This window comes from Lethenteron reissneri, chromosome 32 (assembly GCF_015708825.2).
Source record: "Lethenteron reissneri isolate LAM-NWPU_2019-01 chromosome 32, ASM1570882v1, whole genome shotgun sequence".
NCBI lineage: Eukaryota > Metazoa > Chordata > Hyperoartia > Petromyzontiformes > Petromyzontidae > Lethenteron > Lethenteron reissneri.
In genome coordinates, this window is record NC_083810.1 from 4,188,480 (window position 1) to 4,205,193 (window position 16,714).

At 40.5% G+C, this 16,714-nt stretch overlaps 1 protein-coding gene across 1 annotated transcript in view; it reads left to right on the forward strand.

The window, feature by feature from the left end:
* The window catches only part of LOC133349904 (neurobeachin-like), a 515,983-nt gene that overhangs the window by 336,980 nt on the left and 162,289 nt on the right, over window positions 1–16,714 (forward strand).

Consider the following 16,714-nt stretch of genomic DNA (forward strand, 5'->3'; position numbering starts at 1 on the left):
GACATTTCCGCCCGCGCTTCGTCCTCCGGCGGTTGGACTTGTGTCCCCGGCGAGGTCCGTGCAGTCAACTCCGCCATCATGGTCGCCATCATGAGCTCCACCTTCTGCGAGACCGTCGCCCTCAGGAGCTCCAACTGCTCCGATACCATGCGCCATCCAATTTCAGGCTGCTGCCGCAGAGGAGCTATCGCCGGTCCCGCCGTCTCTGGCTCCGCCAATTCTTCCGCCACGGCTTCGGTAACCAGGACCATTGTCGACATCGATTTGTAAACAGAAAAATGTATTTAAACAAATCCGCCATTTTAAAATATTACCTCGCAGTCAAAAAGCTTTTGAAATCATACATTCAGAGAACTTTATTTGTTTATTATTGCATTCCTTTTTAATAATGCCAGCCTGTACGCCATTACGCCGAGTGCATTTACGTCAGTCGGTGTGTGTTTTGAAGATCGTCGGTCTCTTTGCAAGGCAGAAATGGAAAAAAAAACACCAAGTACACAGGCATGGGATAGAGACAAAACGGGTCAGGCTTGAACCAACGACCTCCTGCATACCAGGCGAGGTTTTCAACATCTCGGCACCATGATGAGATATTAAATCTGCACAACATTCACAGCACGTTTAATAATTATTATCAGTCGGCACCACACTAAATGTCCATGCCATGATGGGCAGTGGTCCTCTTTCATAAAGTGGTTATATATTGTGACCATCTTCAAATCTAGGGCACCTTACTGACAAGCGGACAGTAAGTAAAACAACATGTGTTGGCAACTGACAGTTGAGCTCGTGACATAATTGAACTCGAACGATTTGTAGGAGAGTGAGAAGATGGCAACATAAATGCACTGGCCAAAAACAAGTATTTTTGGAATTGTTCACCAAAGTCTTGAAGTTGTTGTCGCATCTACTTTGTTTCAGCATGGCTAGTGGGGCTTTACAGGGATAATGATGTCTCATGACCTGTGACATTGAAAAGGCACATTTTGAAGGACATATAAAGTTATAGGAACATACTGCATCTGTCATTGGTAATAGGTTTAACTATTGTAGTTGGTTACAATTCTAAAGGATTTAAACATTTTACAAATCCGTTTATTTACTAAGATGTTGTATTAGAGTTGCCATTGAGGGATGAATGTATCTTTACTATAATCGAAGCATGTTTGGTATAAAAGCAATCGGGTCATTTAAGTTGTCTAAAAAGTGTTATATTTTTTATATTATCACTGTGAAACAACCAGGAGGATTCTAGATTTGAAGCTTTCGTGACTGCAAGGATTCATATTCTTAGGTTTTTTCGGTAAAGTCACGTAGGTAAAAAAATTTAAATTAATAAAAGTAAAATAAAATAAAAATCACGACGTTTCGGAGGCAACACAAGCTTCCGTCTTCAGGTGGAACCGTCACAGCCACGACAGCTGTATCAAATAAATGAGAGATTACAAGAGCTACCACTCCGTATATATAATGGTTGAAGAGGGGAAGGGCCAAGTACGGCACACTTTTTATTAATATGGTAAGGTGAGGCTTAAGACTAAGAATAGACTGCATAACAAAAGACTGAGCCTTTGTTATGGAGAGGTACGGTTTGTGACCACGCCTAGCCTACATAACAAAAGTGTGAAAAAAGAAAAAACTAAACCTGGTAAAACAAAACTGGCTGTCTATCAATAACCTGTAATAGTTGTCTGTCAAATAAGATGGTCCAAATAAGTGTAGTTAAATGTTTTTTGCATGGTTAATCACATCTTTCCAATGATTACTCAGTTTGTAACCATCATCACGGTTGAAATTATGTCTGTGTTTGTATATTTGTATGGCTTCGTGTACAAACCTTTGATGGTAGCCAGGAGGTTTGCAGAGCACCTTTTTTACTTTTATTTTAAATTTTTTACCTACGTGACTTTACCGAAAAAACCTAAGAATATGAACCAGGAGGATGTTGTAAATGAGCGAGAAACATCCGTGCAACTTGTTGAACTAACTCCACAAAGGCATTCTTGGTCGGTTCGCAGCCAGAATCCCAGCCACCAGAGTTTGCTTCGAAGCAACTAATAAGATCGGTGACGAGTGATAACCCGAACCTGTCCCGCTCCTCCCCTCGGTCAACTCTGCCTTAAATGAGTACCTGGTATTATGGGTAAACGTGAGCAACTAGAGGGACGAAGGTGACCAGCCATGGAGTTGGACAAACTACTACCCCCATCCTCATGGGCTCTGCCGGCCTTAATCACAGTTCAGTCGGTGTTCATTTGGTATATTAGCTCTCCCAGCTGTGTGGAGACCTAGTAATATGTGTCCTGTGAAAGGAGAATAACATTCTAAGAGATGTATGCGATGAGGATTGTTATATGCTGTTGAGGGTTGGAATCCGAGACTTAAATATCAATCGGCTTGGAATCGGATGTGGGTTGTGATTGCATCAGAGCTGAACCAATGTCCGTACGTTGACTATGACAGAGATATTTTTTTGTCTTCAGGATACTACGTGACTCTGAAAGGACTTAACTGATACCATTTTTTCTTATACTTGTGGAAACATTGGCAGAAACTGCCTTTTTGCCAACATTTAAGTAGTCTCTTGGTGATTTGCCAAGACATTATGTTGCTAAAATTAAGTTTTGTTTGGTGACCCCTCCAGTTCAAATAATGACCAGTTTGCTTGTTCAACTTTTGTTTAACCAGGTTGCATCTCCAGAGACCAGGATAGCATCATTTGCAAGAGTGACCTCCTGGGTCACCAAAATAACATTAGATAAAATACGAAGCCACTGTATCACTTGAGGAATTGGAGGTGTTGCAAACATAAGTATAATATTGAGCAACAGATATAGATTTACGGTAGTATTACAGTACCTATCTAAAGAAACAGGGCTATTTGTCAAAAGATTAGCCTTTTGAAGTGTAACCATGTTATGACTGCAGGAAGATGTTATGGCGCACTCTGGACATTGCTATCAGGTACAAACGTGCTGCAATAATGTATGGAAGTGGATGGGATGTGGAAGAGAAGATAACGCTAATAAGCATATGGGAATTTCCACATTAATGGAATGACAAGATCAATGCAGGCGCACACTGGGCACATTGATGGAGTAGGCTGTTATGAATCGCACAAACCTGCTGTGTTAGGAATATTCAGAAATTCTAAAAGAAAAACGACACACCAAAAAAGCTTTGCGATTGTCACAGATTGTGTCGTGTGCTGGAATTCCATTGTCATGCATTAGACGATATGTCCACTTTACAGCTGGTAAAATTGGAGGCGTTAGATTTGGCTCATCCACCACAGTGACCCCATCTCATTGCGTTCCAAGGGTGCAGGGCTTCCACAGGAATCGACTGTAAGCAGGTTATTTTTTTTAAGTACCGTATTTTCCCGCATATAACCCGCGGGGTATCCCACTTTTTACAAACAAAACAAGACCCTGCGGGGTATATGGAGGTGCGGGCTATCCCAAAAATATTTTAAACGTGTGACATGTCATAACTCGTTTAATTGTTTCATGGTAGGACTATCCACTATGCAACACTTACCTTTGACTAAAGCACTGCTGAATAAACCACTCACACTAAAATTGCACATGGTATGACGTTTTAAATGATTCGCATTGTTTGTACAATGAAACGACAATGTTTGAAGTGAGTGCACTTTGTTTACCGTAATACTTTCAGTGGCTGTAGGGGGGTGTGAAAGTTTCAGCTGAGGCTATGGATTGCACAATGGGAAGGGCCTTAACAAGCGTCTACCAGACGCGGAATCATAATTGCTGAATCCCTTAGGCCGTTGCTATTAGCTGAGCACTACACAGTCGCGACCATGAGCTTTGTTTCAAACTTCCAATGGCTTTGTTGCCAGGAGGCAATGGCGTTACCGTAGTGCCGCTATTGTCTGCGCAGTGCGCAATCTACCAGTGATAAAACTATACAGGGGTAACTACCGGTCCAGTAGCTGTAACATGATGAGGTCGAATGCTGGTAAGCCTAACAGTACGCTTACTTTCGGTACTTATCTACCAGTTATGTGTTACTTATTTGGACATTTACTTTTGTTACTTTTTTACCGTTTTAAGTTCACTCGTTTCTGATTAGTTTGTTTTCTTTCTGCACGTTATGATTTTAACATTAACAATTGATAGTGGAATGTATTACAAATGTAAACTTTGTATTAATATGATGGAATTAAGCTGCGGTAACGACGTTAAATATATGAATGCATACGGGGTATATGGAGGTGCGGGCTATCTAAAATTAGTTTTACACAAAACGCTATTTTTGCGAGGTATATGCGTCTGCGGGTTATATGCGTATGCAGCCTTTTTGCGGGAAAATACGGTACTGACACCAAAGCTCAGTATAATGAGGTATTTCTCCGTCGGTGATCTCTGACTTTGAGGCAGTTTGCATAGCTCGAATAAAAACAACCTTATCGTCGCCATTCGCGATGACTTCATTATCATCATCAGCCATTGTCTATCCACCGCTGGATGAAGGCCTTCACGATGCTGTAACGAACCCTCAGTCCTGCGATGCCACAATCCACTACTGCATGTGAACTTATCTCACCACCCCCATCTCTATGGTGGATCATCTTGATTTCTAACAAAAGATGCACAATGCACGGTAATATTTTTGGAATGGCCCTTCTTTTAGGGCAGAGTAATGGTAGTCAGGATGCCTTCCAGTTGCACTTAATCAAATAGTTTCCAGGAAATCCAGGAAAATTTGAAGACGTTTGCTTTTTTTTCCACACTCAGATATACTGTATAACAAGCAAACACCACAAGTGAACGACTTAATTGGTGCGAATGAAAATATAGGTAGATTCATGAATTTGAGACTACTCAGCCGGATCATGAGATGTCAAGAGACAACATCCTGTTGTGGATGCTGCGTTTGAATTTGGCTTAGCCAGCTGCCGTTAAGTTAGCCCATTCACACCCGGGCTATTTGCAAATGTATTAATGTCGGTTGCCAACACGTATGTCCACACCATCGCCTGTTTTTTTTATATCCTCAAGCATGTTATGAGATTGTTTGTTTGCATTGTGATGGGTTTTTTTTCGTCTTTCACAAACGTCTTATTTTTGGAAACCCACTTCACAGATGTTGAAGTGTGCAGCTTCCATGGTAATTGCAGGGTGAATGGTTTTGGTAATGCGGTATTGATGTTTAATACGTAGGCTTTCACGACCAATACCATCCATATTCTTGGTTCTTTCGGTAAAGTCACGTAGAAGGGAAATAATAAAATAATATAAAACAATAAAAATTATCACGATGTTTCGACTGCAACACAAGCAATCATCATCAGGTGTGAAATCCACACCTGATGAAAATTTTCACATTTTCTTGCTGTGGATTTCACACCTGATGAAAATTTTCTAATTTTCTTGCCGTGGATTTCACACCTGATGATGATTGCTTGTGTTGCAGTCGAAACGTCGTGAGAATTGTTATTGTTATATATTTGTATTATTTTATTATTTCCCTTCTACGTGACTTTACCGAAAGAACCAAGAATATGAATCCCTGCAGTCATGAAAGCTTTAAATCAAAATATCATCCATGTTCTCTTTAGGTGACAAACCTAACTAATTGGCTGTGTCGGGTGGTGGCGGGTTTAACGACACATTTATATATTTACTCAATCTAACCCTCCACAAAAACCTGTATAATGGATGGTATTGATGTGTTGATTCTTTATCAACTCCCTGCCCGCAGACCATCTATTTCAACACTCAAGCTTGTATCTCGACACTGCTTCTTCTCTCTGAGCGATTGTCTTTTACTTCCAAATCTTTCATTTTTTTTCTCCTTACAAAACTTCAAATCACTCCATTGCTTTGAGCCGTTCCACTGCTGTGCGTTCAGCCTCTACCTGTATCACGTCACCTTTCCACGGATTAGTTTCCCTTCAATTAAAATGCCATCCACTTGCTATTCAAGCTTACCATGTTGTCTGGCACAAGTGGCTGAGCCATTATCGTACACAAGACAGGCATTAAAGTGCCCCTGTGTGTCTCTTTTCTCATCTCAATTGCTCATCTTTTTGCACCGATCCTTCATGAACTTTAATAATAATAATGCATCCTTAGCAGTCATACATAATAATAGCTGTGCTTTGAATAGATGTTGATGTATTTACCCTGAATAAAAAGCTAAAAATGCAATCGGCAGTGCACTCACAGCAGGGGCTAAAATAAAAAGTATACAGGAAACTATTTACACCCACAAAGAGAATAATGATGAAAACATTAAATAATATGCACAGAACTCTGGAAAGAACTATGAATGAAAATAATCGTATTTGGAATTGGTGATCTCAAAACCGATTGAAGATGTTCCATGATAATGGGGGCATGATAGCAGAAAACAGGATGATAATTGGTAAATCACAAATGCTTACAATTAATTTGATTTTAAAAAAATGTAATTTCAAGTACCACCTGGCTTGTGCAGATTCTAAAAAGGCACGAGGTTCAGTGGATATTGTTGCAGTCATCTAATATTTCACAAATTGAAGGAAACATGGATTTATTTTAATCCAAAATATAACCTAAATAAAGCCGTATTATGCCATATAAATTCAAGTAGTGAAATACGGAATGCCTTACATAGCCGTAAGATCTACTGCCCCCCATGTCAAGTCACCTTGACCTCTGTGCTGATTTATTTGATCTGTTTATTTCTACCCAGCCTGTGTTCAATGCTGCCTGCTGCATGCATCTCAGATGTACTACGGGGGTCATGCCTCCAATAAAATATTTCATCCTCATGTCTAACATATGACCACTGCTCGACGTTTCATTGACGTGTTTAAAAAGAAAATATTCTCAGATTTTTAAATAAAAAATTAGATTTTTTTTGTATCTCACCTTTACGAACATGCATAGGGTTGTGCTCATCTCCATTGGTGGCCCTGAGCCACCAGTAGAAATTCCACATCCATTTGGCAGGGGCAAATCTATGATAACGACTACCACGCTTGGCCTCCTACAACAATGACACCCATGTATCGTCCTTGGAGGGATGATGGGCTGAGTTGACCTCTCACTGAGAGCTGAACTCACAGTCATCTGATTGCAAGTCTCGTACCCTGCTGCAGGATCACCGCGGCCTGATGTGGTCTTATGGCACAGCACAGTGTCCGTGCTGTGCTTTGACAATAACTAAAGTGAAATCGATGTTGTTGTGGATTTTTTTTATGTTTAACTGTTTTTCCCCTCTTATTATTCAACGAGCTTGGTTATGAATGCCCGATGGGAAAAACTGTATCTTTCAACCTTGATATGGCTATAAATAAATGTAATGGAAATAGATACCTTCGTGCAATAATGTGCACATCAGCAAGTAAGTGACTGCACTGTTTTCTAAGGATTGAAAATATATATATATATATAGCTGACCCATCAGTATAACGTATGTAATAGTATTCACCATGTCAACATAATCTGGGTGGGTGGCACTGTAATCTGAAAGTGGTGAGTTCACATCATGCTAGGAATCGACCCAGCCCCTTCATTCTTCCTGGTTTAATAAAATAATTACCACTGTTTGAGAAGCTGATGGTGATTGTGCTATGGAGAGATTAGACATTGCAATAATGAGTCATTTATAACCATAGGCATTGCTGGAAGAGGCTTCCCCACTAACGACTGATGTTGGCTGTGGCTGGGAATCAAACTCGGCTCACCAGGTGCAGCCCCGCATTGTAATACTTGTGTGGAAATTCTATCAGTGGCTCCGGCCATTTGAACAGGAAAATACATTTGATAATTATTATAGCGCAAAAGCATGTGTGGCTGCACACAGTAATTACATTGTGCGCCACAATGTGAAATTGTTAGTCTTTGCAATCTGTCGGATTGACCTCGGGTCACGATAACTTCCCAGATAGCTGTTTTTCACAACAAAGAGATGGCTCAACATAAGTCACACTGAGAAGGGGTCAGAGATTATTGATTAATTATCTAGTAACGAGTGGTATACGAGTCAGATTTAGTCCATGCCTACATTTAATTTAGTGTCAAGCCAGATTCACATTTTCTTGATTTTAGCCTGTAATTTAGTGGCATGTGATTCATCGTCGGTGAAGGGCCAGAGTGTAGAGCTGTCGGCAATGCCACCAACGATGATTGACGCCACTGCTTTGAAAGAGCTTCCAAATGTGGCCAAATTGTATTCACATCGCCTGTATTCTGCAAATGTATGCGGGTATTTTGCTGGTCTTTTCGCACTGTAGAGGGCCCATCTCACAATGGGAATGTTGCAAATTGGAATCCTGGCTGGGGGTTTATTCAGCCCATCATCCTTATTTGGTTGTTAAAATAGTGCACAATTTTGTGAGAATAATTTGGTGGTTGTTTTACGCCTTTACTTCGTTTGTGAAGGGTTTTCCTGCAATTAGAGTGGATACATGAATTCACAGCATGGGGCATGTTTAGAGCATGCCAGTATGGGTTAACTTCAACGTTATTCAGGTGATAATGATTACATCAGCATGGGTTAATATACTGTATTCATGAAGGAATTGGCCAAACATTCCATTGCAGCATGTATCTAAAAAGTGCCTGTTTAGACTAAGCAAGGCTTTCTTGGATAAATCCAGTTCACTATTCGTATGGGTTTAGAAGCAGTTATAAGTTTTGTGATATGTATTACATTGATTTATAGATATACATGTTCTGCAAAATTGTTTATTGAACATAATACGATTATGAACCATGTAATTACTTATTATGGGCCATGGTTGATTTAATGTCATAGTTTCGTGAGTTAATAGGCATTTATAAATATATGTTGACAATGAAAATAAATGTAACATGCACAAAGGCAGGAAACTCCTTTTGGACATTCACACATAGTGAGTATTTGATCTACAATGATTTCACCACAATACTTTGTTCATTTCCAGCGTGTTACTAACAGTACGACGTAAGTGAGCTGTCCTTATGAAGATAAGCTAAGCGGACTGCCCGTTTCTATCGCTGGTTTTGAACAGTGATGAAATTACAAAGTATGTGCACGATGCATTTTGCAAGGGGAAGGTGTAATGTGGTTGTCAGTCATCTTCAGGTGATAAATAAACTCCGTGACAATAATAGTACAGCATTGCAGCACTGACAGCCATATACAGCATCGAATAAAATGCATAAAACAAACATTATGCACTTTTCTATTTAAAGCTTTCGGGACTGCAGGGATGGTTCATATTCTTGGTTCTTTCGATAAAGTCACGTAAAAGGGAAATAATAAAATAATAAAAATAAACCATAATAAAATTCTCACGACGTTCCGGCCACAATGCAAGCAGCCGTCCTCATGGCCGTCCTAATGGACGTCTCCTATTACCGCTGTCTTTCCGACATCTCTGTTCTTCACCTGAGGACGGATGCTTGCGTTGTGGCCGAAACGTCGTGATAATTTTATTGTTTAATTTTTATTATTTTATTATTTCCCTTCTACGTGACTTTACAAAAAGAACCAAGAATACATTATGCACTTGTAAATAATGTGTGGCTTTATTGAAGCTTATCAGTTCTGATATTTAATAAGTAAACAAAGCCTCCGTGTGAACTCCCTGTCTTCTGCATTTAGGGGATGTATTTGCGGTGGTGTGCAGACAACTGAAAGAAGGGGGAAAGAAACGTTGCACACGAATGGGTTCTGTAATGCTTTGCAACGTGCATTTGTTCTCACATGCGTTGCATTCGCGACCGTGTTACAATGCAAGCCGGCAACACTGAGGTGATGCTGCGTGGCGCCTGATGCGTCTCGATGCAAGATGACGTCACATTTAATGACATCATCGGGAGGGCAGTGGCTGGGGGTGTTTACTTTCAGCACTGGCTTTGTGAGTGCTTTTAGCACTGGTTTTTGGTTTTTGTCTCCATGGTTTGGGCAGCCATTTTATACATTTGTTCTTATTTTCTAGGGTAAGTCCCGCATTGCAGCACAACTTTAAACTCGAGAGTTACACAGTGCCCTTCCCCTGCTACACACAGGGCTAATGTATTAATTCTAGAATTGAAGTTTTCGTGACTGCAAGGATCCATACTCTTTGGTTTTTTCGGTAAAGACACACTTAAGTGTGACACACTTAAGTGTTTGTGCTTTCGCTACGTTGTCCCCACCTGAAGAAGGACGATTGTGTTGCGCCCGAAACGTCGTGATTTCATTTATTTGTTTTCTACGTGACTTTACCGAAAAAAACAAAGAGTAATGTATTAATGTTTAAAACCTTAGTTGGAAATCTATATATTTAAAAAATGCAGCACCTTTATCATTAACAATGTCTTGCACTGGGTTTCCATAAATAAATCATCTATTAAAATAGATAAATATGTATAATTAGGCAGCAGTTTGATCTGCATAGTTCAAATGTTGGTAGGCTATTTCTTATACTCATGTGGGAATTGTTTTGACCTAGACGTGTAGGTGATCTTGAACAGCACTTTTCAGGCCCACTCCACCAGAGTAGTAAATATTAATCACCTGGGACACATGATGTGATGCGTCTCAGTCAATGCCATGGTAGATATACGATGGTTTAGACGGATGAAACTCGTCCAATGTTTTTCTACCAAGTTGGTGTATTATTGGTCATCCTCACTACCTTCATGGACACCCTATATACTTGTAGATTAGTTTGCTATGTATGCTTTTGTGTAATGTTGTTCAGGTGTGCCCACTGGTTAAACAAAAATGGGTTACTCTTGGACCAGCCTCATTGCATTGTCTCGGCGTTCATTTCCCCCCCCCCAATAAGCAAAGTTTATTCGTAACAAAACATAATGAGAACCTAAATCAACGATGGTTGTGTTAATTACCTTTGCACATCATGCAGAAAGTGGTCTGTCAGAGTATCGTGCCAGATGTAGGTGAATACAACCCTCTTCCTGGCCTTCACGTGATACAGTTATCGTTGAGAGAACTGACGTTTCCTGGATAGTTTACTCAATACACAACATTAGAGTTTCTAATTGTAGAGGGCATGACTTTCTTGTAATTGCCCTAGGATTCTAATCGCCATCGAGGGCGTCTGGCTCTGGCCATTGGGAAGAGAAGTCCTGCTGTGAAGAAAACATCGTTGTCTTTTAAAGAGACATTTTTGAATGGCCTTTGTTCAATATCTTTGCACCATTGAATGAAAACAAAAGGCACGTGATTAATTATATATTTTTAAAAAATTGCACACCCAGGGAACACTTTGGAAGAAATTGTGGCACATTTGTACATTAAGTGTTTGGGAAATGTGTCGTGTGAATTCATTATAAAAATAGAAATGACTGGGACACAGGACACAAGATAGAATGAGCAATATGCAGTGTTTGATTGCAGATTTTTCACAACTGCAGTGTGCATTTTGCCAAAACAAACCAGCAAGGGTTCTCTTCAAAATATGAAGCCATTTATTTTTTTTATCTATTTGAGTCAAGGATTGCTTTTCTCCAGTGTTTTCTGTTTATTGGTTATGTTATTCTTGGTTTTATCCAAAACAAAATATATGTATATATACGTAGCATCATGGTGGCAAGATGTTAACTACGTCGCCTGGTAGGCAGGAGGTCGTGGGTTTGATCCGGACCCTGATGCCTGCTGTATATTTGGAGTTTGCGTCACGTGGATTTTTCTCCAGGTCCTCCGGTTTTTCTTACCTTCCCATTTAGAAACATAATTTTGGAGTATTTAACTGCTAGAAATTTCCACATCATAAGTCCATTCGTTGAGCTATCATTTGTGGCCAGGTCACTTCTGAAAAAGAGATGTATATAGCTCAGTGGGATTTACCTGGTAAAATACTAAATATTTGTGTCTGTACATGAATGCGTGCAGCAGTTCATGGCGAGTAGTAGTTCAGCGGTTATCGCGCTGCGCTATGAACCAAGGGACCTGAGTTTTATTTCCGTTCACAGCACCAGCACCAGTAACAATTATCTGAACCAGTCCCTGGGCCTATCCTCGGTCGAGTCAGCCTCAAATGCATACCTAGTGCAATGTATAAACATCGTCACTGGGGAGAAAAAGGTGGTCGGGAATGGTACTCGCCAACCATTATGGCTTTCAGAGGTGCTTGCTAACAGCACTTGACCCAACAGTCGGTTAAGGTCATACGGGGGGAGAGAGGGGGGTCTTTGTCTTCATAGTAGTTAATGTAGTTTACAAGCTCAATGAGACATTTTTGATTTCATCGGCGGTTTGGTAGTTTATTTTCTATGTATAAACACTCAGCTCATCATCCCCCCGGCCGTTGATTAAATAAGCACCATAAAACAGTTTTTTTTGGGTGAGATTGCATAAATATATAGTTAAACCCACCACTTAGTAAGGGTTGTCACGTACACAGAACATGCCAATTCGTTAGAGTACAGCACACCAGTATGTTGGAGAGCAACGCCACAACATTTACAATCCGAGTGCGATGTTTCGCCAGTAATTACAACTAGCTTCATCAGGCGGCAGGTCAAGGGTGGTTGCCTTGTGGAGAGAATGGTGCCCCTCCATAGGAACGTGGAATCTCCGCTACTTGATCAGAACTGCCATGGGAGAAGAGTGCTGCTCAACATTCCTGTAAGCGAGCAGACGCTGCGATTCCCGACATAAAGCAACAGCAGTTTCTGTTAAATCAGGACCTTTTATAATCAGTCAAAAGTTATGATGGCTGTAATATGTATTTGTAAAAAAACTCACACATTTACTTATATACCTATACTTGAGTGCATAATACCATGAGATAACCCGTCAGCCCGTCACTCTTTATTTTGCTATTTTACGACTTGGTGAAACTTTAAGCACACGTTTCTGAGAAATTGTTAAATTTGTTTTTTTCAAAAGGAGGTAGTCACACACATGCTTGCATGGTATGATGAGTTCTCCCAAGTAACCGTCTGCAACAATATGGCATTATTGAATGCACTGACTTAGTTTGAATGCAAATCTAAAGTATACTTTCCCATTAAATATACTAAATAAACTACTATGATCATCGATGTTGTGGACTTAGACAATGCATTTGACTCTGTGATTCGATTCCCGCTTAAGGCCAGCACCAGTGATGATTATCTGAACCGGCCCTGGGCCTCCTTTTATCGACTCAGCCTCAAATAAGTACCTGGTGCAGTATGTAAAACATTGCCACTCGGGAGACAAAGGCGGCCGGGCGTGGTGTTGGCCATCCCCTCGTGTACTGTATCGGCCTTCATCGGTGATACTCGCTAACAGCATTTTCCCCAACAGTATGCTAAGGTTATACGGGGGATCTTTGTTTTGTATCATGTGTGCCAGTGTATGCTGGCACAATATGCACAGTACATGCTAAAGGGTTGGTCTTTTTTTTGTCATTGGTGCATCTCAGGCCATCGCATGGTAATTCTGTTGTGTAATTGCTCCCATTGGGGCCCCATTTAATCCCACACTGCCGTGATGAGCAGCCCAACTCCACCGGCAACTGTGTGACCCGTACCATTTACACACGAAAACTAACAGCCATTATCCATTTGATTAATGAATATTTTATTTACATATGTTTGAGCTCTCCCACACAACAGATGTGTGGTACGTATAGGAATCGTTTTTTTTGTAAGCAGGGACGCTATTGTACGTAAGAGTATGTTATGAGGCTGTATCAGGATGCCAGTGCTGGTTTTAAATTGTAAATAGTCGTGCATTAATTGGCCTGTTACAGTCATATTTGGGATACTGTCGAGCTCGCTTTTGATTAAGAGTTGACAGTGCTATTAAATCTGCCCGTTTGGCCTCGTGTGTGAGGTTTGGTGCTGCAAGGTTGCATGGTTGCAGTCACTAATGACTTGGACTTGGTGGAAAGATATGTTTATCTTCTTGGTTCTTTCGGTAAAGTCACGTAGAAGGGAAATAATAAAATAATAATAAAACATAATAAAATAATTATTACGACGTTTCGGCCACAACGCAAGCAGCCGTCCTCAGGTGAAGAACAGGTCTGTCGGAAAGACAGCGTCTTTTTTGTCATAAAAGGACGGCTGCTTGCGTTGTGGCCGAAACGTCGTGAGAATTATTTTATTATGTTTTATTTTTATTATTTTATGATTTCCCTTCTACGTGACTTTACCGAAAGAACCAAGAAGATGAATCCCTGCAGTCACGAAAGCTTTAAATCAAAATTTAAGATATGTTTAGTTATTTAAATAATCGCCCAGAAATTTTCCCAGACATGACATGTTTTGCATCATCTTATTGTCGGGGTGGCATGCTTGCGATAAAAATACACAATACATTTTCTGTAATCGTGTCTAATTTGTAAGTGTTAATGTAATCAAACAACTGTCTAAGCATTAATCCGAGTACGCAATGTCTAGAATTTTATTAATTTCTCATAGCCTCTCAGCAATCACACTCGTTGTCTGTGTATTGATACATACGTCTTGTATAGAGACAATTGTACATTGGATGAAAACATTACATACATTGTACTTACAACATGTAAAACACATCACCTAATTTATACTTTTTTATTGATATTTTTTAAGCACCGTGAAAAGTAATTTAATGCCAGTCATTATTTGTTGATAATTCTAAATTTGATTTAACATTAGACGTCACATTTACATTTAAACCAATCTTCTTCCAACTAATTGATATTATTGTTAATAGTACACTAGTTAAACTGTAGAACGTTACGTATTCAATTATGATTTCGGGGTTGGCTATGACATCTGCAAGCAACCACTCTCACTTGAATACAATTCCTCGTGTTGTTGATGTCCTTTTTAGACCAGTTGGTATGCTTTGGCAATTCAGCAAAAGAGAAAATTGCTAAGCAACCAGAAAGTGTATTGCTGATTGTGTTAAACTCCTATTATGACCATTATTATTTTGCATTGTTATTTATTTCATCATTTATTTCTTTGTGCCAAGCACATCTCTTATTATGTGAGTGAAAATCCATCTTTACAACAGCAGTTTAATTCAGGCTTGTTAGACCTCTAATGGGATATATCAGCTTTTAAGTTTCGCGCACATGTGGTTTGCATGACAAATAAATATATATCGTGAAATTAATTTGGCAAACGCATTCATCTTGCTTCACTTTGCTTTCAGTGTGAACAAAATGTAAAATTGGTACCTGTCACCCCAGCTTATCACTGGCAGCCTCATTAAATTATTATTTCTGGCCTTTTGCTCCGCTGTAATGGTTTCGAAATGCAAATTATGCACCGGACAAACGCAAAAATCGCTTGCCTCTCTGCTTTGTGTGATCCCCTCCCAACTCATTGTATTGTCATCTGAGCTGTAAACTCGACGGTTTCAACCTCTCAGCTCGGTGAGCTGTTTTCTGACTTTCCGTCCAGGTGTCTCTCGCCACCTACCGGCGGTGTGGCTCTCTCGTCACGGCACGTGGCCGTCGCGTTCTCTGTTCGTGCCGCTTCAGGGCCATCCGTTCAGTGCGTACGCATGGAGGGGGGAGGTTGACCCAAATGCGTTCGCTTGCGTATGGGGGGGGGGTCTACTGACAATGTGGGTACGCATAGGAAACGGGGGGGGGGGGGGGGGATGAAGCCTTGATAATAATTTGTCTACATTGGCCTTCAAACGAGTTAGATAGTCCGGCGGTGGACTGTTTGTTTGCTTCAACACGTTAATATTATTCATCCTTGATCGTTTCTACGTGGATTAAATATCGTCCGTTCTATAGGATCCGGGGGGGTGTGTAAATAGTACGCGCGCGTACAGGGAGGGAGGGGAGTGGTTAAGTTTTGACGGATTTTTTGCGTAGCTACTAAATGGATGGCCCCCTCGTGCGTTGCCTGATTTCTTGTGCCCTCATGCTCTGCGTGCGGCTGTGGCTGGCTCGAGGGAGACCGAGGTTAAAGTCTCTGAACTTGTAAACGCGTGGCCCTTTTTGTTCCCATAGATCTGGTCTCCTTGGCTTGGTCAATCGGCCGGGTTATTTCGAAGCGATATATCCCACGTTGTTCCGGAAGAGGAATGCGCCTAATGTCGGGTTGTGTTGTTTTGTCGAGCTGGATCGGGTTCGTTTTGTGTCAAATGTGTTTAAATTAACTGGAAAAATGCTTCACGAGGATTTGTAATTGTCACGTGTTTTTGTGACAGGAAAAGGATATTGTGAATATGACTCTAAATTAAGGAATGCCATTAACAAAACTGCCATGACCTAATCAGCTGTTGTGAAATAATCATTCCTGTTTTATTGCAATGCAAGAAATCTTTAAAAACCTCTGTGTTTTTCCAATTAATTTTGGCATTGACAGATAGCAATTAATCATTGCCTGCCTCAGCGAATGTTTTTTTTCTGATTGCTGCAAATATAACGCACGTCGAAGTATTGTATGGTTATATCCACAGATGCTTGTGCCTTCAGGCATTAATTGTAGTGATTTTAAAAGGGACGTTACACGAACATAATTTGGTTTATTGCCTTAAGGATCAGCCTTGGATGATGAAAGCTGTTTCAATTCTGGGTCTTGACGGTATACGTACATCATAGATCTTTCCTAAAGAAGCCAGTGGGCTTTTCGCTGGGATATGATTGATTATTTTAATCGTAACCTCTTTCCAAAGTCCTTGCTGTCTCAACTAAATTCACGTAACATTATAATCGGCCTGGCACTGTTCGCCATTGCCTTTATCATCTGATGAGAGTGCCAAGCGTTGCCACGCAGTAACATAACATCCCTCGGGCTCGGGCAATATTTCATCTCATTAATTT